The following is a 25,348-nucleotide window of genomic DNA, read 5'->3' as shown; positions in this document are numbered from 1 at the left end:
CAACGCCAGCAGGGAGATAATATTCTTTAATTTGGGGGGCATCATCACTAAATGAAATCAAGGTCTTTGGAGAAAATAACTGACTAACCTTGTATAAATCAAAGGAAGTAAAATGTATTAGGTTGATCTATTTATAATTCCTTTTCACTGAGGGGGTTGCAACTGAACATTAAAAAATGTTCTTCTATGCCATAGGCATTTCAGTGAGTTGTCCTAGCCCAACACCATCTGTCTGTCCTAAGATCACCAGGTGCAAATCTGTTGTCTGAAAAAGTCAGGTTTACTGACCTACTGCTCTTGGGGAGACAACACACACAGGAAATGTGGGAAACATTATCAGACCAAAGAGATAGATTCTGAAACGAAGCTGGCAAGGGCTGAGGGCAGGCAAGGCTCTGATCAAGCAGAAAGTGGGTAGCTCTGGACACACAGGGCTGCCGGCATCAGTCTGGACCGTGCAGAGGACCCAGGGTCCTGCTTGCTAGCGAAACGCAGAACTCACATACGCGGGGAATGATAGGTTCAGAAACCCATTTTCTGAAATCCTGCACTGGAGTTGGAAATCAGACTTGCTTCTCTGTGTCAAAGTGACTTAGGTCCTCCAGGCAAGAGAGGGACTCATCCTGCCTGACGAGAGGATTTCAAAGAGCAAAGTTTCTGATAATCCTTGCGTTTAGAGAACAATGTTTCTCAGGGGTCAAAAAAGATAGCAGTCACCCCCAAAAGGGGTTGTTTTGATACCACAGCTCTATCGTCCCTGGGAGGAATGTTTCCTGCTAATGTGGCAGGTGACTTCACCCACATCTGTCATCACAGCCGAATAAAGGGAAGGGCAGGGTTTGGCTTTCTTGGGCTGAGCTCGTTCCTAGTTTCCAGAAACTCATTTAGCACTGAGAACACACTTCAGGGTTTAAAGGATGGTGGCAAAGAAATGACTGAAAATAAGGCAGCCACCTGCTTACAAAGCCCCACTTTCTTTTGCAGGCATTTTACCGGTTTCTTTCCTTTTTTCCCCTCATTAATAATGTGTGGAGCAGACACTGGAGCTTGGTCGCTTCCTTTGAAGGTCCCCTCCCCGCTCTCTGACTCCATCCTGGCCGAGAAGACGGTGATCGTCCTGGATGACCTCATCACCATCGCCGACGTGGGCGTGCAGCTGGTGGCTGGCTTGTCTCTTGCCCTGAAGCCTCACAGAGCGGACAAAAGAGCCATCGTCTCGATGGTGGCTTCCCAGGACGTTCTCTGAGCCCTGCAGCAGGTGGGATCCCAGAGTCCTTTTGTCCCCAGTCGTTTGAGACCACTTCCCTCCCCTGCGTATCTGCAGAGGACATCAGTAGAGCACTTGTGTCTAGGACAGGTCCTTGAAACTCCTTCCTGCTTTCTATGCAGTCTGTCTCATCTCTGAGAAAAGTGTTCAGGACTTTGGATAAATCGTCCACAATTTTACACACTGACCATGTGTCCAAATACCACTTTGCAGCTGGTTATCTGTGATGGGGGGGCAGGGAGCACTACTGATAGACCATAACCTAAGGATCACATGTATTCACTTTTCCAAAATAAGTACTCATCAATACTTGCAAATTCTATTTCTGCTACTTAAACAAGTATGGCTAATGGACACCAGACATCTGTTGGTTTATAATAATTATGGGCAACTTTAAACCTCTGCTCCGTCTTTAAACTTGTAGCAAATCCAGTTGAATTATATCAAGGTCACTGTGTCTTTCAAGCATGCCCGTCCCCACACGACATCGTTTCTCAGATACTTCAAATGAGCATGCCTTCCTAATAAAGAATGCTTGAAGTGACATTATCTTGAGCCTGATTAGCTGCACCTGAAATTGATTCAGATGCATCACGTGGTCTTTCAAACTCTTTGGAGAATTCAGAATCAAATTCTGTTACACAACATTTGATACGTTAATATACACAGCACTGCATTCACCACGGTCTACACATTTGCTCCTCACACCCGTACGGTTACAGCCCATTATTTACGCCAGTTTGATGTATGACAGCAACTGATTCAGATTTTAAAACATATTTAGTCTTCTCTGCCTTCGTATTGAAAACATCTGTCATAGGAAACCACGTGTGTGCTTTATAAATCTGTGTACATGTTTACACATTTGAAGGAGATGAATTATAACATAATGCCTTTATTTCATTTTTCTTAGTTGTTGGATTGTGTTCAGTGATGGTTCGGTGACACCCTTAGACATTGATGATCCCAAAGATTTTTCAGTTACTGTGTCATCATTGGATGAAATGGTGATGTCTGTCCAGGCAAACCTTCAGTCCAAATGGCCGGTTGTGGTTGCACAGGGTGAAGGGCAAGGTCCCTTGATTAAATTAGAGATGATGATTAGCGAACCCTGTCAGAAGACCAAGAGGAAGAGTGTTCTTGCCATGGGTAAAGGAAACGTCAAGGTCAAATTTGAACCAAATGTTGATGAGCACCTAGGAGGCACCAACGATATCGAGGGCATCAGTCGGGAATACAAAGACCACTTCAGTAATTCCATACAGCGTGAAGGAAACCAGGAGAGAGCGGTTCAGGAGCGGTTCCAACATGGCGCCTCTGTTGGCCAAGAGGAACGTAGCAACAGAAGCACAACCCCACAGTACCCCCTGGAAGGAAAGGATAAGAAGTTGCTCAAGAGTGGTGGTCCAGACTCCTTCACAAGCTTCCCCACTCAAGGGAAGTTACCGGAACCCAATAATCCCAGTGACCTTACAGTGACCTCAAGGGGGTTAACTGACTTGGAGATCGACATGTACGCTCTGCTCTGTGTCTTCTGCTTGGCCATTTTGGTCTTCTTAATCAACTGTGTGGCATTTGCTTGGAAATACAGACACAAAAGTTTCACTGTGAGCGAACAAGGCAACATCCCCCATTCCCATGACTGGGTCTGGCTTGGGAATGAAGTAGAACTTCTGGAAAACCCCGTGGACATCACCCTCCCGTCGGAGGAGTGCACAACCATGATAGACAGGGGGCTGCAGTTCGAGGAGAGGAACTTCCTTCTCAACGGCGGCTCCCAGAAGACTTTCCATAGTCAACTACTCTTTTAGAAACATGACTAGGGAAAAATCTAGTCCTCTCTTCAAGATCTGTTTGATTGTCATACAAGTTTCATTACCTGGGACTTGTCACCTCTTTCCATTGACTGCACGTTCATTTTCTCCACCTACCCTCACATCAGTGTTCAGGGGCAGTGTGTAAATTCATATCCCTACTTTATCTTTTCTAGTTCTCCTTATTTAAAATAGCTTGAATTATACAAGAGGCTTCACTTAATATATGAGTGTCAATAAGAGAGTGCTATTTAACAAATAAGTTTTACATGAAACTTTTTTCCCACATGAATTTTGGGGAAATGTTGCCATCACAAACATGTTTATTGTGTTTCCTCTGGTCATTATAGCTTCATGGGGGAACTAATGGGGGTCCCTTCTTGGGTGGGTCCAATCTCTGAAACTACTTCTAGCTCTATTTATGAAGCACTATGAGTATCAATTTTTTTGCACCCAATGTGAAATCTAAAAATAGTGTTTCTATGTACAGAAAAGGAATTGTCAAGGAAACAGCTGCAGATGAAAGTTGCCATTTGTGTGAATAAAAGTAAAAAGAAATAAATAGATGATATTCTAATTTGACAGTATGTAGACATCCATCTATCTGATGACAAGTGAGATGTTCACAATTATTTTTGTGGTAGAAGCAAAACGTCCAGGGCATCTGGGAGGTTCAGTCGGTTAAGTGTCCGACTTCAGCTCAGGTCATGACCTCACAGCTCATGAGTTTGAACTTTGTGTCGGGGTCTGTGCTGGCAGTTCAGAGCCTAAAGCTTGCTTGGGATTCTGTGTCTCCCTCTCTCTCTGCCCCTTCCCTGCTCATGTGTTCTCTCTCTCTCTCTCTCTCTCTCACTCACTCTCGCTCTCTCTCTCTCTCTCTCTCTCTTTCTCTCAAAAATAAATACTTTTAAAAAATTCAAACATCCACAGGATGCACAGTGGAGGGAGGAACGTAACTGGCCTGGGTGCGAACACACATGCACACACAAACACACATACAAATCACAAAAGGAAATGGCAATTCCAAGATTGAGCTGTTGTTAGGGAAAACACAGTGGCTGTAAATCAGTGGCAAAGAAGAAAGAAATCGCATAGCTCATAAAATATTGATTCTTGCATAACTTATAAAAGAAAGAAATTGCATAACTTATAAAATATTGATTCTTGCATAACTTATAAAATATAAAATGTTACTGGATAAACCACAGGAATGGTCAGAAGCAAAAATATTCAGGGTAAGAAGATTAAGTACAATTTTTTAATATTTATTTTGAGAGAGAGAGAGTGGGTGAGAGAAAGGGAGGGACAGAGAGAGAGAGGGAAAGAGAGAATTCTAAGCAGGCTCCACACTGTCAGCACAGAGCCTGAAGCAGGGCTCGAATTCAGGAATCATGAGACCATGACCTGAGCTGAGATCAAGTGTCAGATGCTTAACCAACTGAGCCACCCAGGTGCCCCAAGTTCAATTTGATTAAGATGGAATAGCTGTTGAGTTGGACTTTGGGCTAGAAAAGCCCTTCATAGTCTCTGCTAAGCCATTTTACTTACTTTACTTTTTTCTCTCGGAAAAAAGCTTTTTTGAAGGTATAATAAAAAAATTTTAAAGTAGTAGCATGATTTTATTGATGTGGTTTAGTACAGTGTTGGACAATCTTAAAATCCTATATTCTAAACAAATTCAAGCACTGCAAATGATATGTTCTTGAATGTAGTTGACATCTAACAAAGGCAAGTTCTAATATGAGCATCTGTAAGTTGAATAATATAATTTAAGTTGGAAGATAGGCAGCTTTGGTATTTCTGAATTTCTCTGGCTCCCCTTTCGGCTGGATATTTGGGAGTCCAGCCCCGTTCAGCAGAGTTGGACAGAACCAATCTACTGGGCTCATTCATTCATCACTTCAATTCATCATCACTTCAATTCATCATCACTTCAATTCATCATCACTTCAATGTTTCCAGGCAAGCAGCAAGGGATACCCAAGTTCTGGGATCGGGCCACTCCTGAGGTCACCTTCATCATCCTTCTTGAAGTGAAACCATCGAACAGTTAAGGACTACATTGCCACTGTGTATGGCCAAGTCTAGCCTAATCAGTTAATGTACCACAAGTACCTGAAAACAAAAAGTGAGGCTAAATGAGAGAAACAAACAGTTCATGATAATGACTATGCAGATTTTTTTATGTGAAGATTTTAAAACTAGTTTTAGGTCTTAGAGTCCATCTTAAGGTGAAATGATTACCTTTAAATCAACTTTTTTGCAGTCACGTCAACATGTATACACTAGTATGCCTAGGCTGTCTACTCACGTGCACACATGACTACATTTTCAGTTGCCTATGCATAGAAATTCCCAGAAAGAGCTAGCACTCATTTATTGAAACTAAGAATCACATACATCGAAATAGGCTCTTTCCAGGTCTCAAGTCAACTCTTCCTAGATAGAGCCAGTCCATATCGTAGGGCTGACACTATCAAGCTGTAATACCACTGTTTTCTCAGAAGACCTTTTAAGGTACAGCACAACGCAATGACCAAAATGATCCTTTTAAATCTCGGCCTCTGCTGTAGTGAAGTCTGAAAGCTTAAAGATTGTGGTTCAAGTCTGTTAATGACTTAAAGATTGGATTTTGCCACCAGCAGAATCTAGAGCAGAGGGTCTCCTCTCTTCGAGTTTTGAGATTGAGCAGAGGGAGAGACTGTTACTGTAACCAGGGCTTTGTCTCTGAGGCAGGTTCTCCTCTTTTGGGGCTGAAAAATTCAGGTGGTTGTGCACCAAGGTGCATCTAACAAAACTCACAACATCCTCCAGGAGGCACCTGCCACCACATTAACATGATCTTAATACAGCAATTAATGCTTACTTATTTATGCTTTTTTCGTCAGCCTTACTGACATTGTTCATTTAACAGTTTTAGTTAAAATAATCAGTTGACTGGGAGACTTGCTACTTTTGATTACAGAAGGCAAAGGCATAGGAAATTAAAATGGAGGATGGAATGTTCAAATACGCATTTGGTGGCTGTCACAAAAATTCACCTTTTTATTACGTTAAAAACAAAGTAACAATCAGACTAGTACGTTTGAGGGGGCTTAGGGGAGGCTGTGCTTTGGTGGAAACCCACAACATGAAATTCTCGGAAAAAAGGCAACGTAAAAGCTAGAGCTAAAAACAGGCCGTAAAATAAGACAGCGGGACAGGAGCTGCTCAAAGAGCTGTCCCCCCGGGATGGCCAGAGCACAGCGTGAGTGCCACCAGTCAGCTGACTGGGTCTATCTCGACACTCTCTCAATCAGATCTGTTGCGCACACAAATTTTGGAATTTCAGAACGTGACACTGCAGGTAAGTGATAGTTGTAACATGTTTTTCAGAAGTGGCAATAACAAAAAAGACACCAAACTACATTGCCTCTGATATGGCTAATGTTTATCAGAAGGTAAATGTGTCCGTGGCCATCTTAAGCCACAGAAAATTTGGTCACATTAAGCACAATAACCCCAATGGTTCATTTGACATCTGGTTACTTAAACAAAAATCAAAAGTCAGGGTATTATAAATTTTCTAAGATTCACTCCGAAACAAAACGCTAATTCTACATACAGAGTTTTACCCAAATGTCCATAGGCATTATCATTATTTACACAGAAGGTTTCAATCTGAAGTCACCTTTGGCAACCTCAAAATATATAAACCATGAACTTCCACAGTGGAATTATATGTACTTGAAAGTTGTGGCCTCAAAATACCCACGTCCGGGATCTATAGCGACACATGGCTGAACAGGTAAGACACAGATTCAGCGTTGCGTGTTCTTCAGATCACCTCTGCCAAGATCATCGAGATGTCAATAACCTGAATCTGGGGACAGTGTCTCATTTTGTCCTCCCGCGGAATGGTGTTTGTGACCACAACAGCCTTAAAGGCGACATTATTTATTCTGGAAATAGCCGGCCCAGAGAAGATCCCGTGTGTGAGGACAGCATAGACTTTGGTGGCTCCAGCTGAGAGTAGCTTGTCCACGGCGTGGCAGATGGTGCCACACGTGTCAGCCATGTCGTCCACGAGGATGACCACGCGGTCCTTCACGTCGCCCACCAGAACCATCCGGTCCACTTTGTTTGCTTTCTTCCTCTCTGTGAATCAGGGCAAATTCCACATTCAGCCTGTCCGCAATCGAGGTGACCCTCGTGGCTCCCCCGGCGTCAGGTGAAACTATGATACAGTTGTCCCACTCGGCAGTGTTCTCCCGGATCCACTGCAGGGCCACGGGCTCTGTGTACAAATTATCCACCGGGATGTCAGAGAATCCCTGGAGGTGAGAGGCATGCAGGTCCACGGTGATGATGTGATCTGCCCCAGCCACTGACAGCATATTGGCCGCAAATTTCGCAGAAATCGGAGCGCGGCTCTTGTCCTTTTTGTCTTGTCGGGCATACGGAAAACACAGGATCACGGCAGTCACCCTGGAAGGCGACGCGACCTTACAGGCGTTGTTCATGATGAGAAGCTCCAGGAGGTTGTCGTTGACTTCCCCACAGCCACTCTGGACGATAGAGACATCTTCGCCCCTCACACACTCTCACCGATCTCGACGCTGGTCTCCTGGTTGCTGAACTTCTCAGTGACCACCTTGCCCAGCTGCAGGCCCAGGCGGCCTGCCACGCGCTGGGACAGGTCCTGGTGGGAGCCGCCACTGAGGAGCACGATGTTGGGCATGGCGGAGGCAGCGGTGGCACTGGAGGCTGTGACGCGAGCGGGAAGGCACGGCTCGAAGGTATAATAAAAATTTTAATTTTTCTTACTCTCAATTGATGTTAGCAGAGAAAAATCTGTTCAAAATAATAGTAGCAAGAATGTACCCAATTCTGTACGTGCACATATAAGGGAAATGAATGGCACCAATTGTACGAGGGGCAGGAGACAGGAATCCAGATTTTTATTTTATTATTTTTTTTTTCAACGTTTTTTTTTTTTTTTATTTATTTTTGGGACAGAGAGAGACAGAGCATGAATGGGGGAGGGGCAGAGAGAGGGAGACACAGAATCGGAAACAGGCTCCAGGCTCCGAGCCATCAGCCAGCCCAGATGCCTGACGCGGGGCTCGAACTCACAGACCGCAAGATCGTGACCTGGCTGAAGTCGGACGCTTAACCGACTGCGCCACCCAGGCGCCCCTATTATTTTTTTATTGTGTATTTATTTTTGAGAGAGAGAGCATGAGCAGGGAAGGGGCAGAGAGAGAGGGAGACACAGAATCCGAAGCAGGCTCCAGGCTCCGAGCCGTCTGCACAGAGCCCAACGCGGGGCTAGAACCCTCGAACCGCGAGATCCTGACCTGAGCTGAAGTTGGATGCTTAACCGACTGAGCTACTCAGGCACCCCAGGAATTCAGATTTTTAAATACTTTACTTTTAAGCTAAATCTTTAATGCTGTCTTTCTTTCAAAGACAGATCTTAAACAGAAATAACAAACTAGCATCCTAAAATTTCTGGGTCTGTACATTGGCACCTCATTATGATTCTATAATTTCAAATTATTTTGTCATACCAATTTTAATGTGAAAAAAGGAGGTCAGGCCAGCACCCAGTGGAAAACGACTGCTCCCAGAGCGTGAACTGTGTGATTCTGACCCTGTCTCCCAGATGCAACTTCCTGATCATAGGAGTGGTTTTCTCCCCATCTTTGCTCTCTTATCCGTGTGAGGGACGTCTCATCCCATTGGGTGTCAGTGGGTAGAACCTTCTGTTCTGGCGGTGCTCATGGCCAGCTCATGTGACATCCCAGGTAGACTTGCGTATCTGAAGACCAAGTCTAAGAGATGGAACTTTCAGGAACAGGGGTAGGAAGGTCCTACAGACTGGTCTGAGGCGGCCCTGTGACCCCAGGGGCGATGCCTCGCAAAATTCACAGTGGAGCATGGCTTCGGGAGGGACCGTCCACCCCAGCTGCACTGTCATTTTCCTGTGTCTCCTGTCTATAGGATGCCTGTGGGTTTATCAACAGGAGCAGATCACCGGACCTGCCCCCAGGAGCTGGAATTCTGAGTCCTGAACATGTTACTGCTGGGGTTGAGGAGTGAGGTCGGTAAAGCTTGACTTTTTCAAAAATCTCACTGGAGCATGAAGCCAGGAGCCCCGAATCATTTGATGTAAAATTAAAAGGTACCGCACCGTGGGCATCGAGCTTCTGAGGCTTTGCCCTGAATGCAAGAGTGCGGTGACATAGCAAAAAAGAGTCGCTCATCCTTGAATTTTTCTGTTAGGAACGAGAAAGAAAGTTATGCTCTTTCTGAAACCACGGCCTGCCATCCTTGCTGCAGGCACTGGGCCCGATGGTCCCCACGAGAAAGGGAGGAGCCCCTTAGTAGAGGAGCGACCAGGGATTATGCAGAGCGGTTCTGGACATGATTGCTGGAATGGACCTACGTCTCCGGTGAAAGCAGACGTGGGCATCTCACAGGATGCCTTAATGGACTCAGGGTCTCAAGATGATGGTTCCTTTGAAGTCCCAGATCCTTTGCAGCATCGGCCTATCTTTTTTTTTTTTTTAAGTTTTTAATTATCTTGAGGAAAAAAAAAAAAAAAAGAGAGAGAGAGTGAGGGAGAGTCAGAGAGGGAGGGAGGAAGAGTATCCCAAGCAGACTCTGCAGAGCCCGACACGGGGCTCGAACTCGAGAACCGCGAGATCATGACCTGAGCTGAAACCAAGAGTGGGACGCTTAACCAACCGAGCCACCCAGGCGCCCCAGTACCGATCTTAATCATTGTTTTCAATCAAGGAAACGGGTGTCTGTTGTAAAGTATGTAGGAAGCGTGGACATGTATAAAGGAAAAAAAAATAAAATGTCAGAAATAACCACCAGCAGTAACAACAAAGATTATTTAAAAGGTGGCTGACGCTTGCAGAAGGAGCTTTTTTGTTAGCCTTGGGATAATTCCGAGGTTTCCCCCAGCATCCCCTGGAGGGGTGGCCTCACTTCTGGAGAGAACATGCTAATTCCAACATAATTATTCAAATGAAGTCTGCTCCTTCTCACCTTATCTCCATTTGGATACTTGACATTTGGCTCAAGCATAATGGGAATTCGCTTCTGAAATAGAAGCATCTAAACTCAGTGACAGGGTGAGTCATGAGCAGTCAGCCAGGCGCGTCCCCTGGAAAGGAGACGTTGGGGGTGAGGGGGGTTTGTGTGGTGGGTGGGGACACAATGGATGTCACACACCCCCACCCCCACCCCCGGGGCGAGGAGCCTGTTGAAGGCAGCCTGCAAAGCGCGACACTTCGCCCGGCGAGCTCGCTCGGCTTGGGTGGCGGAGGGTGGCCATGAGAACCGGGACATGTACCGCGTCCCTGAAGGGGAGTTTGTGGAGAGAGAGAACGTGGGCACGTTCAGCGAGATACAGTCGCTCCTGGGCGGTCCAATCTGCTCCTTGTGCTAAAACTCAGCATAAAGTCAAAAACTGGACGAGGGCTGGGACCCCCTTTTCCAAACGGCCCCCTTTTCCCATACATCTGCGGGGGCGTGTGTAACATTTAAGAAGCAAAAGAATAAACATTTTGGTATGAAACCACAGGGGCTCTAAATTTCGCCGAACTTTGACACTGACTCTCATCCACTTAGCAAAAATTTCCCGGGGTTGTATCTGCTCTCGACGTTTCTTTGCCCATTAGAAGCCATGGGCTAACTTCACTGCTGGTTGCCATCTACATGACAGACACCGCATCCTGAGAGGCGTAACCCAGCGTGGAAAAACGGACCTGAGTCATTAGTTCTGAGATGCAGCGCCCCGGGGTCTGACGCCGTTTGCTTAAACTGAGCGGGATTTTAGTGGATGGGATACTCACATCGTGGGTCCGAACAAACAATTCCATCCAAAGCGCGCTATGGATAAAGGCCCTTGCTGCAGGATGGAATGACTCAGATTAATCCTGGTTAGTTTGTCTTGGGAGCGCCCCAGGTTTATGCATCCTTGAAGGCACAGAGGGGACAGGTGCTTCTATGAGAATTCACCTAAAACACTGTGGGTGTGAGAGGTCCGTCCCCTGGGTCTGGGGGCAGGGGGGTTGCCGTTTTGGAGACCAGGAGATGGGGGTAGGGAAGCAGCGACCTCACGGAGACAGTGGGGTTGAAATCCATGGGCACGCTAAGTGGGGAGACAGCAAGAACAGAAGACACGAGACGTTTTCCCTGGGGATAAACGGCACCCAGCAAGCCCCAGGAAACACCACCTGTACAGAGCAAAACTGACTTCCTCGCTTTTATTTTGCAAACAGACCAGGTTAATCCCAGACTGAAACCATCCAGAAGTCTCTCCAGAACCCATGGGAAAGCGAGAACATCGAGGCAAGTGGGAAGGTGCATTCTTAGTTTCACGGCCACGTGGGTAGCCGAGTGTTACGGTGACGACATTAGGTGACAAGCCGTCTGTGCTTTTTAAGCAGAACTCTGGTTGCCCCCCACTTCGTGAGCGGGATTTGGAGGGGCCAGTGCGGGTGGGGCCATCCGGGGACGACCCCGTCCAACAGCGGCGGCAGACGGAAACTGCCTCCTGTCTCAAAACAGCAGTGAAACTGGTTTTGCTCCCCTCAAAAGCCTCAGCCCACAGCTCTGTCCATGTAAACACGACATGAGTGCCTTCTGAACTAGCGGCCGTCTCTCCAGTCAAAACTATCCCGATTAATATCATGTGCATTCTCTACAAGAAAAAAAAAAAAACCAAAACACTAATTTAAAAAGATGCTGGGGAGGCATGTTAAAATACTGAGTTTGGAGTTAGATCCGCGATGAACTCAGGGCTCAACACAAAGTGTCAGTGTTCAGGCTCGTACCTCCGATGGACCGAGGTGGCTGGTTCTGTTCCGTGTGCTGGTTCCCAGACCGGATTCCACGATTCCTCCAGGTTCCCTGCCCCTGCTGTCCGCACACCCAGTTTCCCCCGGGGTTTCCGCAAATAGGACCGACCGCGTTGGGTGGGTGCATGTTGGCTGAGGTTACTAAACTGGCCCTGGCCTCCCAGCGATCCAGGTGGTTGGCAAACATCCCTATGATTTGACGATATTCCCATCTCAACAGTTGGCGGCTTTTTGCAAATCAGTAAGGGTAAGTGTGAATGTAAAAGTCTTAAAAACGCTGGGAAACTGGGGGTGCCTGGATGGCTCAGTCGGTGAAGCGTCCGACTTGGGCTCAGGTCACGATCTCGCGGTTCATGGGTTCGAGCCCCGCATCGGGCTCTGTGCTGACAGCTCAGAGCCTGGAGACTGTTTTGGATTCTGTGTCCTCCTCTCTCTCTGCCCCTTCCCTGCTCTCTCTTTCTCAAAAATAAATAAACATTAAAAAATTTTTTTTAAAAAAACACTAGGAAACTTCACCTTTAAGAAGCATTTTAGGGACACCTGGTTGGCTCAGTCGGTTAAGCATCCAGCTTTTGATTTTTGGCTCAGGTTGTGATCTCACAGTTGGTGGGTTCAAGCCCTGCATTGGGTCTGTGCTGACAGCGTGGAGTCTGCTTGGGATTCTTCTCTCTCTCCTCTCTGTCTGCCCCTCCCCTGCTCACACTTTCTCTCTCTCACAATAAAGAAATAAACTTAAAAAAAGAAATATTTTATTTATTCCTGCAGCCGCCCAGACAAAAATTTTCTGTAGATAGTTGCTCCCATGTACTAAAGACAGGAAGAGGGGAGGTATTTTTCACATCTCACTCAGGTAAAACCAATGAAAACTCAGAAGAAGGAAATATTTAAGGTCTAGCTGATGGTTCTCTTCGTTCCTCTTTTGAGCTATATTTGTGAGTGGCTTGGATGTGGATGTGGATGTGTATGTTCATGTATGTGTATTTGTGTGCATGTGTGCGTAGTGTGTATCGTGTGGTGGGTATGTCGGTATTCGTGTGTGTTTATGCCTGTGTTTGTGTGTGCATATGTGTTTGTGGTTGCCTATGTGTGTGGCCATGCGCGTGTGCCTGTACATGTGTGGTTGTTTACGTGTGCTGTGCGCGCGTGTGTGTTTGTGTGTGTCTCTGTATTGCGCGTGCCCGTGTCTCTGTGTGCTCGTGGGTGTATGTGTTTGTGATGGGGGCAGGGTATGGGTCCACGATCCCCAGGGTGCTGGTGCTACACAGCCGACGGAGCTCTAGAGACATAAGAAACACGCAAGACGTGTTTCTGGGGATTCTGGTTGGGTCTCCGAGGATTTGTGCAGACATCCCAGCTGAAAAACTGTCAGGTGCGTTTGCCAAGTTCTCCCGGCCGTACGTGCACTTTTCAAAACTGTCAGCATCACCCTGGCCATTTTGGCAAACGCCACACTTTGCTTTCAGGAGGCAAAGAGATATCTCCCTGGAAATCCAGGGCTTGAATCGCTTGATAAGTCTTAATAAATCCCCTCAGCCAAGCCCGCTCTTTGTCTGAGCCCCACAGGGACCTGCGAGTGAGTGGGCACCAATGGTAAAGGTCTTTGAGAAGTGCCATGCCTGCCTGCTTCAAAAGAGCTGGCAGAATATGAATCGGAACGCTCTCCAAAATTCCCAATCCATTCTTCCCCATCAGCATAATTTCCGAGCTATAAAAAATATTTTTCACTAACAGCTTCATCCAGTTTGCTTTCTGACGGAAAACAGAGCTGAGCCACTGGCCGCTGACGGCTCTCGCTTCTTCCCACACCTCGGTGTGCACCGATGCTTAGTAATTGCATTCCAGATTGGAAGCAAGTTTGAAATGTAACTCAAAAAAGACCAAGGACTTGAGTTAGAAGTTTCTGTGCAAAGCACAAATGCTGCATTTGAGATGGGTTTTTTTTTTTTTTTTTGGTATTAAGGTTCTTAATACCTGCAGCAGATTTCTTACTGAACCTCTATAATTTATATGCATTATGGTGGTAGGGGCGTTGTTTGTTTTTAGAAATCTTAAAATACATAGGAAAGTGTGGGGAAGAGTTGAATAGAAACCCTTCCCTAGTTGGAGACCCGTAGGTGGGAATAATCCAAGGGCTTTAAACTCTACCAGGGAAATAAATGTTCTTCTCAATCTAAGAAGGCTGGGATGTTATGGATGGATAAAACCAGTGGATGTCTGTGTTTCAGGAGAAGCACGAAAATGACTCTGGTGTTAATTGTTGATCTGGGTCATTTGTTCAGATGAAATGCATGTATTTTAGTTTAGATGGAGGATTGTCTCTCTGGAGACAGCAGACGCTGGCAGCAGAAACCACCTTTCTGTTCATTAGGAGAAATTGCACTTTACATTGAGGTGGGTGTGGCTTCCAAATCCGGGCTGTGTGTGAGCCTCACTTTTCTACGCCTTTGATCATGTTTTATTTGTTCAGGATGGCTTTGGTCACTCCTGGCTTGCCGCAGCTCCCATTCTTTCTGGGGGCCCGAAATCACATGAAAATAGGGGTCCCTCACGATTCTCATACAGCTTTATAAGTTTGGAACGGAACAGCCCATTCCTTTTGTGATAAAGTCTGACCCAGGGGCGCCTGGGTGGCTCAGTCGATCGAGAGTCCGACTCTTGATTTTGGCTCAGGTCATCATGTCATGGGTCGTGGGTTTGAGCCCTGCATCAGGCTCTGCGCTGAGAGTGGGGACTGCTTGGGATTCTCTCCCTCCCTCAATCTCTCCCCCTCTCCCGCTCGCTCTCTCTTTAAATAAAATAAACTTCAAAAAATAAAAATAAAAAGATAGATTATAAACGAGTCTGCCCCAATGAATCAGATTTACAAAAATGGCAGGTGTAGGCACGGCTTATACAGTGTGCTTAATTCACACCTCTCCTGCTGCCTAACGAAGGGGTTTTCTTTCCCCTTTCAGTTGTGTTTTAGAAAGTCCTTTTTACTCTGGTTCCATGGCTTTTCCTCTAGGGCAAGCGTTTCCCAACTGTGAGAACATTGTGGGCGGATGTGGGTGGACCACAGCTGGCGTCTGAGAACACACGCCTCCCAGTACAGGGACTTTTAGTTCTTTCTAGCGTTTTGAAGGTTCCACCCACATGTCTGTGCAATGGTGCTGGACCCCCCCACCCCCTGCCACCCCAGCTGCACCCAGGTGCTGGATTAGGCAAAACCCAGACACCCAAACGATGTGCCGAGAGATGCCAAAATTTGCACATGGAAGGATTTGGGCGCTTCTTCATGGCACAGGGACATGGAACCACGGCGTGGTTTTTGCTGGCTTCTCCGGTTTCCACCATTTTAAAAAATGTTTATTTATTTATTTTCAGAGAGAGAGAGAGAGAGAGAGAGAGAGAGATCAGGAGAGGGACAGAAGGAGAGAGAGAGAGAGAGAGAGAGAGAGATCAGGAGAGGGACAGAAGGAGAGAGAGAGAGAGAGAGAGAGAGAGAGAGAGAGAGAGAATCCCAAGCGGGCTCCATGCTGTGAGCACAGAGCCAGACATGGGGCTCGATCCCACCAACCGTGAGATCATGACTTGAGCCGAAATGAGGAGTTGGACGTTTAACCGAGTGAGGCCCCCAGGCCCCCCCCCCCCCACCCACGCCCTTTTAAATACTTAACCTTCCATGGGGAGCCTTGCCTTTGATTTCTAGGGTTATCATGCTGTGGACCACTTCTTGGACTCCAAAAACAGATTAAAGGACCCCCCACTCCCTGTGGGTGATGTTCTGGATGAGACTCACCACCTACAAAGTTTAGAAAAACCCCAAGAAGCAGCAGGGGCCAGCGAGGGGAGCAGAAGGTCAATTAACACAGAAGCGATCAAAAACCCAGGGGAAAAGCAGTGTTCCTAACACACGGTGAAAGAGACTTGATATTCTACAGACGATCCATGGTCCCAGCAGAAAAGGGGTTTATGCCCTACCCGTGGCAACTTAATGCCCATAACGTTGCTTCTCTATGATCTGTGTTGAAACAACACGCCGTCTTACCACACGTTCACGCGCGTGCCAGACTTCGGTTCCCCGTCTCGGTCTCAGAGCAACGGATTGGTTCTGGGCTCCTGGGGCCAGACGTGGGTTTGAGCAAGGATTGGGGCCAGGTCCTCTGGGGGATGGTCTGATGAAGGGCCTGTGGGAAGCAGTCTGGAGGACAGTGAGGTGGGGCTTTCTTCAGGAAGCAAGGGAGGGACGGGTGGCCGGCGGGGCAAGTGACACACTCACTGGGCCCTAGAAGCTGCAGGGGAGGTGAGCCCAGCAGAGAACTTCCTCGCAAAGAGGATCAGGACGCAGGGTGGGCGTGTGCTGGGTCCAGAGCGCGAAGCTCTTTTACCGAGTTACCCGTTCAAGGAAGACTTGCCCCGGCCCCTTCTCTCTCTTCGGGATCCGCAGCTCAGACCTCAGGAGGGTCACAGAATGACTGAAAGGCTGAGGTTTGGCAAAGGGAGGAGGAGGGAATTCTCCTGCGTCTTTCATCTTCGCCTTGGAAATTGTAATGAGACGAAGCGAGCTTGTGGGCCTTAACTGGACTGCCCAGGGAAGGTGGCAAAGAGTCAGTGCAAACTGCCAAGTCAGGGAGAAGGGTCCCCCCTGGACACTCGTGACCCCGACGCCAGCGTGGGGGCTTCTGAATGCCGCCCTCGGTTCTGGCCGTTCGCTAGAACGACTCCTAGGTCTAGGAAAGTGCTACCCTTGTGGTCGCTCTTATTAGAGGGGAAGGATACAGTTAGAAGCCGTCCAAGGAAGGGGTCCCAGGGGTGGGGTCCAAACGGGACCTCCTGCCGCCGTCTCCCGGCGCGGGGTCCTGGACAGAGCACCCCTCCCTGCTGCGACATATGACGAAACACACCCAGCATCGCCTGGAAGGCAGTTCCCCCGAGCTTTGCATCAGAGTCTGTGGGGAGCGTTGGGACACAGGCGGGAGTGATGGAACTGTGTCCACGGTGTGGAATCCAACGTCCGGCTCGTCCCCGGCTGGAGGTGGGGCTCACGGGCCACCTGCTCAAATCCCCCAGAACCTCTAAGCAACTGGTTGGTCCTTCTGGCCTGGCCAAGCCCCGCCCCAGTCATCTGATTAGCATAAACTACCAGGTGTGACCCGGGAGCCATAGGCAGCACAAAGACAGAGCCACCGCTGAGGAAATGGCAGGGCTCACGGCTTCCCTCCCAGGAGGCAGGTGGAGGAAGGACAGACGTCACTTTGGACAAAGTTGATTCTTCGGCACGCGGTAGTCTATAATGTGAACACGAACAGAAAAGCGAGTCCGTGCATGGTCAGGGGGAACGTTTGCGTGACGTTCCCACGTCACACGGGCGCATTCTGGTCGGTCAACCGTGGACTCTGGGGGGATGGGGTAGGCACGGGGGCTGGGGTAGGTACTGTGCTGGGGACACTGTCACAGTTATGGCATCATTATTGTGTTTTCTTCCCTCCTCCACTGTCACCCCGGGGAGGTCAGAGAGCCCTGCAGGATGTGGCCTCTGCCTCCCCGTGTGACACTCCAACCTGGGGCCCCCTCAGCCACAAGGAGGAGAACGTGGTTGGAGGGGCAGAACCTTGGAGGGAGGGAGGTCTGAATATTATGATTTCGTTTCGCAGAGGGGAACCCTCGTGGTTAGAAATCGCCCACCAGCCCCGCGCTTTGGTGGCAGACGCGTGAAGCTGAGATTCAGGGCCTCCTGCCATCCCGCGGCTCGTTCCCCAAACCCCAAATCAGAAGGCCACCCCTGCCTTTGGGACGCTGAGGCAGCCAATGGTTTCAGCCCGCGACCCTCTCAATTGGAGTGCAGGACACCATCGGGCATCTCTCTCCCCCGTCGCCGGGCCCCGGCGGGGAGTAAGGGCCACAGTCACTTCCACGCGTGTAAAGCAAACGGTAAGTCAGCCCCTCGAGCTGAGAAACGTTCAGCGCAGCACCTGTCAAGCCTGTCGTGCGCGTCACCTCCCGAAGACGGCTGTGAGGACAGGGGGCTGGGTTTGCGGGTGAGGCGGGGACCGGGCTGTGCCGTCTGGTCCCCAGACGAGGGATCAAGCGACGACCCAGCTCCAGTAAAAATTCATCCCGCAGCAGGCACATCCAGTTAGCACCAGGTCGTGAGCGGGGAAGACGAAAACCCAGGAGCCTGCTTGGAAAGTTTGGAGCAAGTAATTAAGACTGCATCTGAATAATGTGATGAACACGCTTATTTATTTATTGTCAAGCTGCTTCGAGACACCCAACAACAGCCCCTCCCGGGGAGTGCCAGGCAGCAGGCACATTTGGAGGAGGAATTAGGAATGTTATTTTTAACTCTCCATTATTGGAGGAAACACACATCTGGAGCCCTTGTGAGGAGTGATTATTAGCCGTTCAGCTGAGAGATAGACTGGTGTCCACCATGCGTCGTTTTCCAATTATTTTGTTATTTTTCAATGCCTTAAATGCTACAGGCATATAAAATTCAGCTCATTTAATCTCTCTAAATTATAGCTTCTCCATCTGCCACGGTCTTACAGTTTAACAAAATCATTTCTCTTTGTAAACCCAGTAAAGTCATAGAAACAATGGAGAGGAGCTCAGATTCAGCTCTTTTTAAAAAAAAAAAAAAAAAAAAAAAAAGGAATAATAAAGATATCTGAACTGGAAAATAATGTTGATATTTGTCTGCAAAGGGAGGTAGGGGATTTTTACGGGGTCGCTTATCAAGCTGACGAAAAGAAACGTACATTTATATTTTCCTTATGAGACAGTTGGGCTATGACTATGACTATGATATCGGGGAGTAGTGCTTTCCACCGGAAACAGGAAACTGGCAAGATTTCCTGACCCCATAACGCAATTCTACATCCGTGTGGCTTTGGCTGCATTTAGCAGCCTTCCTTTATTGAAACCGTCTGCCTCGCCCAGCCACCTTGGGTGCTCCGAGATGTTGAATAGAGGCATGGAAGGGGTCTGTATACCTTGCTAAGTTTATGTCACGAAATAAGTCAGTTCTTCATGTGCATGGAAAAGCGTTTGACATTGGTACTATCAGAGAGAAGGTAATGGCATTAAGGTCCCGTCCTGAGGGAGGGAGCCAGTGTGGCTGGGCCAGACAGGTGCCATCACCCCCGTTGCCTGTGACCGGTCTAAGGACGGCCATATGACCCAGGAGGGGCCAGAGAGACAGAAAGGGAAGTCAGAGGAACAACTGCTCGGAAAACAAATAAACCAAAGTGGGAAAAAAAGAAAAGAAAAGAAAACTTCCCAAGAAAATTAAAAGAAAGAGCTTTTCCAAAAGAGAGGCTCTTCTCTTGCTCCCCTCCTTCCTGCTTGGAAGGCTGATGTTGGAACATTTCAAGTGCGAAGCCCAGCCCGTCAGTGTGTGTCCGAGTAAGAGAAGCCACAGGAACTGCAGGGCTCAGAGCTGGTTCCCTGGGACCTGAGTTCAGCCACCTGCTGCGAGAGCTCATTCTTCACGGTCTTTCAGATGTTAATTGTAGCCCAATGTTCCAACTGGTACAAAGGAACATCCCTTTCTAGTTAGATCCTGATTCTCACCAAGGTGCTGGGTGTGGGTGTGATGCTAGCCTGTCTTTGATTAATGGGAAAACCAGTAGGTACTGGAGATGTGGAGGAGATTCTGTCCTCCGGACGTCTGAGGGGTCCGACTTCAGCTCAGGTCATGATCTCGCGGTCTGTGAGTTCGAGCCCCACGTCGGGCTCTGTGCCGACAGCTTGGAGCCTGGATCTGCTTCGGATTCTGTGTCCCCCTCTCTCTCCGCCCCACCCCTGCTTGGGCTCTGTCTCTCTCTGTCTTCCAAAAATGAATAGACACAAAAAAATTTTTAAAGAAATTAATCTAGAGGCAGCGTTCAGGTTTTCCCGAAGGGTCTAATTGCACCGTAGACCGGTTTCTCTTTCAAATCTTCCTTTTTGTAATCTTTAAGCAACACTTCCCAGTTTTTAATCTTCTGTTGAACATTCCTACAATGTTGCCCATAATTGCCATAATATGTGTATTATTATCTATGTAATAGTTACTTTCAAAGTCTTGTTTTACTGACGCAGATGTATTTTGAAAGGAAATTTTAAACACAGGAAACTGTATGAATGGAAAGCAGGAATGGAAAACCATCCACTTATCGAAAATAGTAGGTGACTCCGGAGATAAATAAAATAAATACAAAACACTGTGACCTAGATGCTGCTACCCGCGTTAGGAGTTCAGCCTGAGTTCTGCCTCTTTTATGAAGATTCCAGAGAATCGGGAAGGATTTACAGATACACACACACCAAACAGACAACTGCTCCTTGAGGGGGCCAGAAGGACACAGTCACGGAAAGGGAATTACGGAGTCACCATGATACTTACCGTCACATGCCCCAGAATGATGTCTGAGTACCTCGAGTAGGGGGATGTCTCCCTGTTTCGGGGGGGAGGCCTGCCCCTCGCCCACCCCAGGGGATGAATTGTGACTGGCCTCATCCCGTGGAGGTAATCCCTTTCTGCTGCCAGGAAATGGACCGGATCCGAGGCGTGGGGTCCAGCGTGGGCCATTCAGACGTTAGGAGGTGTCTTCTGGGGACTCTCTTTCTCTTGATGATAATCGCCCTGCAAGAAAGCCCTACCGACCTGTTTTCCCATCTTGATGTAGGGTTTTGAAAGGAGTATCAGAGAGATGGCAGGGGTCTAGGACCTTGGTGAGGAAACCACTTCTGAAGTCACCTCCAGACTTCCAAAGTACAAAATACATATTCTTGGGGCGCCTGGGTGGCTCAGCAGGTTGAGCATCCGACCCTTGATTTCAGCTCAGGTCATGATCTCAGTTTCGGGAGTTCGAGCCCCATATGTTGAGCTCTGTGGTGACGGCACAGGACCTGCTTGGGATTCACTCTCTTTCCCTCTCTCTCTGTCCCTTCTCCACTCACTCTCTGTCTGTCTCTAAATAAATAAATACACTTTAAAAAGTACATATTCTTATGGTTTAGGGAACCGTTGGCTGAGTTTCCTGTGCCTTGACCTGGACGCATTTACATCCTACGTTCCTGGACTCCTCACGGGCAAAGGCTTCCTGTCACTGCCCTGCACAAATCTCGTGTTTTAGCTTCAAAAAGAGGGTGCAAGGGACACTTACATGGGTTAAAATCTCTTGCAAGGAAACTCCGATGAAACAAGACCATTCCACACAGAGGGGGAAAGACATCCTTTAGGATGTATCGATGTGGATATTGTATCTGTGTCAGGAAAACCAGCCTGTCAAGTAACAGAGTTTAATACTGGAATGGGACTGCGGGCAGGGCTGGAAGAGGGAGGGTCTGGAATCTTCAGCTGGAGGGTCAGGGGGGAGTAAATTGTGTGATCCTTTTAAAGGTGTCCACTGTTCAAAGTCCATTTCAGGAGTGCCTGGGTGGCTCAGCTGGCTAAGTGTCCAACTCCTGATTTTGGCTCAAGTCATGATCTCACAGTTCACGAGATCAATCCCTGAGTTGGGCTCTGTGCTGACAGCGTGGAGCCTGCTTGGGACTCGCTCTCTCTGCGTTTCTCTCTCTCTCTCTCTCTCTCTCTGCCCCTCCCCTCTCTCTCAAAATACATCAATAAACTTTTTAAAAAGGCCAGTTTGGACGATTTACATGCAAAATTCTATGTGATCCCAAGCTAGGTGGAGGTTTGGAAGGAGTGAGTTTTGTTTTTTTGGTTTTTTTTTTAAAGAAAAAAGTAAAATTGGGACACCTGGGTGGCTCAGTCGGTTAAGCGTCAGACTTCGGCCCAGGTCATGATCCCATGCTTCGTGGGTTCGAGCCCCGTATCAGGCTCTGTGCTGACAGCTCGGAGCTCGGGGCCTGGAACCTGCTTCGGATTCTGTGTCTCCCTCTCTATCTCTGCCCCTCCCCTGCTTACACTCTGTCTCCCAAAAATAAATAAATATTTTAAAAAAATTTTTAAAGAAAAAAGTACTGTTGGGATGAGCCCTGGGTGTTGTATGGAAACCAATTTGACAATAAATTTTCTATTAAAAATAGTAATAATAAAGGAAGAAAGAAAGAAAAAGAAAAAGTTAAATAAAAGAAACAAAATACTATACATCCTTGTTTTTTCCCCCTTCCTTATTTTTCGCCCTAGAAGTTAGAATTTTATGGCATCAGTTTCTCTCTAGATTCAGCAAAGCCCCATAAAAATACGAGACGTGTGTGGTGTTCAGCCTACCATCAATGTTTAGGGGTTAAGTGCGGTGGAATTTGGAGGTATCCCCTGGGGGGTGCAGTTTTCTCCATTTTTACCGTGTCTGCTTCCATTGGCAAGGAGCTGGCTGTGTTGAGACAGCCCAGGATCCAGGCTTAACTGCATAGTGGCTGAGAGAAAAGGCACACTGCTTTCAGGACGAAAGCCGGTCGTCAGACTTGGGCACCCCTTCAGGAGAAGGAAATCGAGCACGATTCTCAAGCAGGGTTTCCGAGGTGGCTTTGACAGTGTTACATCTTCCCGTTGCAGAAGCCCGCACCAAACACCTGTATTTAGGCTCAGATTAAACAGACAGAGGGGAGACAGCTACAGCCTGCAAACCGTGTGCCGTCGGGGGACAATACGGCCCGTGAGTCTCCAGGCTCCTTACGGCTTCTGTCTTAGCGCGTTCCTGACACAAAGAATTGGGGAATAAACACATTAGAGGAGAAACACATCCTAAATGAGAATTCGCCGCAGATAGGAGGCTCCTGTCACTTACGGGACTCGTTACAGAACTTTACACAAGCCTGGAAGATTCCGTCAAGGGTTTGTGGGAGGCAGTGGAGAGGTCCGTCGGGGGTGCACCCGGCGGACGTACCTCTGATTTCTTCTATCGTTTTATACCCCTGGGAGGAGTCTGCCAGTCGGAGCTGGAAATGAAGGCCACACTCACCTGAGAAAAAAAGGTAAGGACGGGAAATGGAGATATTTTGGCCTCAGAGCGATAACTCTGTTGATTGAGTTAAATGCGTTGGACTCAGGTGGGAAGATACCCACCTGCGGAAATCACCACGGCCCCTGGCCGCAAACGGGAGCACGCATAGCAGCGAAGCTAGAGGCGGGAGGGCGTAGAGAGAGAGAGACAGAGAGACAGTGAGACAGAGAGAGGGAGAGAGAAAGACACACTGGTAAACCAGATGTCCCAAGCTCCTGGATCTGTGTATTTTGGGTGCGTATTGACAGATTGAAATTCATAGATCTCTCTCCAGCTCACAGATATTGTGATATATTTCCAAAGTCCCCAAGTTAATTTCTAACTGAAGATAGAATTTTCAGTCACTTACTCTACACCGTTGGAAAGCCAGCTCGCACATCCATCTGTGTTCCTGGGGGGCACTTTGAGGACATTGGCTGAGAATTACAAATACCTCCCACACTGTTTGTCTGCACGTCGCTAAGCGTGTCAACAGGAGGCAGCTGGGACTGAGTCTGCTCAGGCTCATCTCGCAGCATTCCCTGAAACGCCACGGGCCCCTGGCCCTCAGACAGGACTGCGTGACTCTGCGTGTGAAGGAGGAAACGTATACAGGTCTTGGACCCAGGTGGCCTCGTCTGCATCACAAAGAACAGAAACTGGGACTTGTCTGTCGCAGAAAGACAGAACACAGGCCAGTTGGGCTGCAGTCCTACAGCGGAGACGCTCCTCTCCTCTGTCACCGGGGAAGCCACCTCACCCCTGCCGGGATCACGGCACTCCTTCCCTCTGCCTCTGCTGTGTGCCCCCTTCCCTCTGCCTCTGCTGTGTGCCCCCTTCCCTCTGCCTCTGCTGTGCCCTTACGGATTCGGGAGTTTCCATCAGTTTGCGGCTCCAGTATTTGCTGCTAAGAAAAGAGCATATTCACAACGTACGGGAGAAGTGAAATAATGAGTATTTGCCTGGGTGACATAATGAACGTTGCTGGGGTCTTTTAGTGATAAAAAAGAAAGCTGGCGTGCTTCTAGAATTCTCTCCCACTTTAGGCCCGCTGCTTCCCGCTCTCGTGCGCCAACCCGTCCCACGTGCGAGCTGAAGAGAGCGGAGGTTCTGGAAAACTTCAGAACCAGCCGCCGCGCGATCCCCCCTGTGAGATAAATGATGGCCTGGGGGAACGTGGGTTTCCTACTGAGGATGTGACTTTTGTTGGTTTCTTTCCAGATCTTAAGGCTCATACTCAGAATGGCAGAAGGGCAGTTGCCTGGTGGGAGCTGACGTTGTGACGGCCCTGGGGAACGAGGTCAGCACTGCTATCGTCCCAGGGACGCAGGGCGACGGTGACGGGTTCTGTTCTGCCCTGTGAGGTCGGCTTTCCCCCCGGAGAAGGGGCGAAATGGAGGACCACCGCAGTCGCCTGTACCCCGTCTGCCCCAACCCGCATCCGTCGAAACCGATCGGCCGGTGGAAGTAAGAAAATTGTGACGAATCCTCGGTTTTTCCCATGTGCTGGGTCTTTCCTGCTTGCTCTCAGATGCGTTCCCTGCTCTGGCCTGCAAGGCAGGGGCTGATCTTTGCAGACTCTGTGTCTGAGGCTTCTGCACGCACGTCTGTGTGGGCTTGACCAGCCGGGCCCGTGAGGGGAGGTTGAAAGGTTAGGACAGGGGAGGAACCAAAGCATTTCTCTTGGCACCCTCTCTCTACTCTGGGGGTGTTTCCAGCATTGGCTTTGTTCCGTCTGTGGTCCAGTCCTTCCCGCCCTTCCCACCCCAGCCCTGGGGGAGCACCTGCTTGTGGCCCTGACTTCGGCTGGGAGATTTCCCACACTAGCTCCGGCCCTGGGGATGCCGCCTTCTTTGAGGGTTTAGACTTTTCCTCAAAGTCCCAGATCCTTGGCTTGGCCAGCCCCAAGGGTACTGACAGTTTTCTGACACTGTTTTTCTCCAGATTGCCTCGCTTTCCTGTAGACTGAGCTCTTATGGCACCTCTGTAATTACTGTATATTCTCTGTAAATAGCTTATTGTATACGTATATAAATAGCATACAAAATTATCCCTGTTGAACTATGTGGACAGGTTCTGTCCTTTTATGTTTTTTTAGGTTTCTTTATTTTCGAGAGAGAGAGAGAGACAGACAGAGTGTGAGTGGGGGAGGGGCAGAGAGAGAGGGAGACACAGAATCCAAAGCAGGCTCCAGGCTCTAAGCTGTCAGCACAGAGCCCGACATGAGGCTCGAACCCACGAACCGTGAGATCATGACCCGAGCCAACGTTGGACGCTTCACCGACTGAGCCCCCCGGGCGCCCCTAGTTCTGCTCTCCTGATGGGACCCCACGGACACATCACCGGCTGGGATGAGAAGTTCACCGCGAGGAGTAGCGACACGTGTGCCAAAACACGTACGAAACGGCTTCTTGGGTTTTCCATCCAATGCCTATTCCCTGTTCATTCACTTTGGTTCAGTGACACGAGAGAGAGGTGAGTGAGCCCGTGTCCCAG

General features: G+C 48.5%; 2 pseudogenes; one reads left to right on the top strand and one right to left on the bottom strand.

Annotated features, from left to right (window-relative positions):
• The first annotated feature begins 2,277 nt into the window (after positions 1–2,277).
• Positions 2,278–3,100, top strand: LOC144613828 (transmembrane protein 132B pseudogene; annotated as a pseudogene).
• A 3,744-nt stretch (positions 3,101–6,844) lies between these two features.
• Positions 6,845–7,801, bottom strand: LOC132665086 (ribose-phosphate pyrophosphokinase 2 pseudogene; annotated as a pseudogene).
• Positions 7,802–25,348: the final 17,547 nt, after the last annotated feature.

This window comes from Panthera onca, chromosome D3 (assembly GCF_046562875.1).
Source record: "Panthera onca isolate mPanOnc1 chromosome D3, mPanOnc1 haplotype 2, whole genome shotgun sequence".
Classification (NCBI taxonomy): Eukaryota; Metazoa; Chordata; class Mammalia; order Carnivora; family Felidae; genus Panthera; species Panthera onca.
The sequence above is the reverse complement of the archived record's forward strand: the minus strand, read 5'-3'. Positions and strand labels throughout refer to the sequence as shown.